This window comes from Citrus clementina, unplaced genomic scaffold, assembly GCF_000493195.1.
Source record: "Citrus clementina cultivar Clemenules unplaced genomic scaffold, Citrus_clementina_v1.0 scaffold_9, whole genome shotgun sequence".
In the NCBI taxonomy this organism is placed as follows: Eukaryota; Viridiplantae; Streptophyta; class Magnoliopsida; order Sapindales; family Rutaceae; genus Citrus; species Citrus x clementina.
Genome location: NW_006261964.1, coordinates 9,214,499 through 9,217,163, shown reverse-complemented (window position 1 = coordinate 9,217,163; position 2,665 = coordinate 9,214,499). Strand labels below are relative to the sequence as shown.

At 35.4% G+C, this 2,665-nt stretch overlaps 1 non-coding gene across 1 annotated transcript; it reads left to right on the top strand.

Moving 5' to 3' along the window:
• The first annotated feature begins 530 nt into the window (after window positions 1–530).
• Window positions 531–634, top strand: LOC112101636. The gene has a single exon (XR_002907659.1). It is a non-coding gene; the product is annotated as a small nucleolar RNA R71 (small nucleolar RNA).
• The last annotated feature ends 2,031 nt before the right edge of the window (window positions 635–2,665 follow it).

Here is a 2,665-nt window from a genome sequence, read left to right as displayed (position 1 = left end):
GATTGTATGGTCTAAATGGTGGCTGAGAAGTTTGAGGATTTTAAGGAATTGGTTGCATTGGTGGAGCTGGAGCTGCTGGTCCATTCTGTTGGAACCCTTGAGACCATGAAAAATTGGGGTGGTCTCTCCATCCAGGGTTATATGTGTTGGAGTATGGGTTGTAATTTGATAGTTTTCTCATTACACCTATGGCATTGGCTTGATCTAAGTATGAGTCATGGTCATGTGGTTTTGTTGATTTAGCAGTCGATAACGATGCTATTTGTCGAGCAAGACCTTCAATCATCTCCTTGACTTCTTTGATTCCCGAAGTTGACTCGCCAATTTGAACCTCATTTACTCCCTTAATTCTTCTAGTATTCCTGAGTGATCAACTCCGTTGTTGGGAATTATCCGCTTGTCACTGAAAGAACTCCCAAATCTCTGATGCACTTTTTGACATTAGCTCTCCTCCACTTGTTGCCATTAGCCATTCTTGAACATTTGGTAGTAATCCCTCCAAAAAGTATTGGCATTGGTGCCATTTCTTGTACCCATGATGTGGACACTTCAAGAGTAACCCATTGAATCGCTCCCACGTTTCGAAAAACTGCTCGTCTTCTCTCTGTGTAAACTCTGAAATTTCCCTGCGAATAGCATTGGTTTTATGCACTGGGAAATATTTATTCAAAAATTTAGTTACCATTTGTTCCCATGATGCAATGCTATTAGCAGGTAAAGTATTTATCCATGAACGAGCTCTATCCTTTAAAGAAAATGGGAATAATCTGAGTTTAACATCATCGTCTGAAAAGTTTTCATATTTAAATGTTTGACAAATGGCATGAAAATCATTCAGATGATTATATGGGTCCTCATTTTCTAGGCCATAAAATGTGGGGAGACAATTTTGCACACTAGGTTTTAATTCAAAACTCCTAGCAGCTACATTTGGGTATCTTATACATGATGTGCTCAAATTAGCTAAAGGACTAAAATAATCCTTAAATGGCCTCTCCTGTGGTTGCAAATCCATTTTATTTTTAACTTGTTTGTGTGTGTGAAGTGTTTTTTTCTAATTTAAGGTCTATAGGTTCAAGATTAGGAAATAATGACCTACGACCATGCATGCAAAACAAATAAAATAAAAATAAAGATGGGAGCAAAACAAATAAAAATAAAGAAGAGAGAGAAATTACGATACTAACCTTATCGCTCTATTACAATCTTACTATAAAAATAGACAGAAAAAAATACGTGAAATAAATTAACTAAGAATAAATTAATAAGATAAAAAAAATTACAAAGAAAAATAAATTGAAAATTAAATTACAGAAATTTTAAAGAAGAGAGAAAATAAATAAATAAATAAAATTCTTAGCTCAAAATGTAAATTCACTCTTTTTTTTTCCTTTCTTTTTTTAAAAAAAATTACAAGAAAATAATTAAAAGAAATTATTCACAAAAATTAATTCTATGAATTAAAATTACTTACCTCCCCGGCAATGGCGCCACAAACTTGTTGTGCAAATTTTAATGTACTCGCAAGCGCACCAATCTATTGTAGTATAGATCAATGGTGACGAGTGTCGATCCCACGAGGAGATAGATTTTAATTGTGTGTAGAATTAATTTTGTAAATGGGTGATTGGATTTGTGGTGGAAATGATTTGGAATATGCTAAAACTTAAATTAAAAGGCGAGAATAAATTCTAAAATTGGAATTGAAATGACGAGAATAAATTGAAGAGAATTCTATTGAAATGACGTACTTTGGTATTTGAATCCGTATCAACATGCACCATGGGCTAAATATTCCTTATTAATACCAATTAAATCATGAGGGGGGAATCCACACCTCATGAACCACGCTCTAATCAATATGGTGCTAAGGGCTTATCGTGCCAAATAATAATAACTTTATACTATGGGGCCGATGAAAGCAAGGCGGTACTAGACAAGATTAGTATTATTTGTCGATGAGAAGTCAAAACATCCACAAAAATTAGAGGGGAAGAGAAATTAAATTTACCAAATAAAGCCCATGACACATGTTGAGACTTCACCTTCAACACAAGCTTGAAAGAAAATTAGCTACTCATAATTGAACTAGGGGCAAAATAAAAATTTATTAAAATACGTAGAAAATACAAGATGGAGAAGGAATTACAGAAAATAGAGTCCAAAAATGGATTCAGAGCTATCAAATTAGGGGGGAGAGGCCCCCTTTTTATAGATACATGGAGTAAATCATGGCCATCAGATTAAAAATAGTTTGGACGCTTAGGATTGCGCCACATCATCAGTCAACAGTATGCAGTTTGACCATGCGATGAACAGTAACACAGTTTGACCCGGGTTGAACAGTAACGCGGTTTGGTTGAAAATAATCCTGTGTGATGCATGTACCGTACGCGAGATTTTTGGTCCACTGATATGCTGCCACGTCACCATCAACAGTACATAAAAATTTTAGTCCAACAGGATTGTGACACCTCATCAGTCAATGCCACATCATCGGTCAATGCCACATCATCATCCGTCTATGTGAACAGTGCCGTGAACAGTACCGTATACAGTACCGTACACGTGAATAGTACCATACATGTTAATAGTGCCATTTTTCCTTTTATGCTCCTCCTAAAGTTTTCGACCATCCTGAGTTAAAAAATGATGTCCGTTTTGC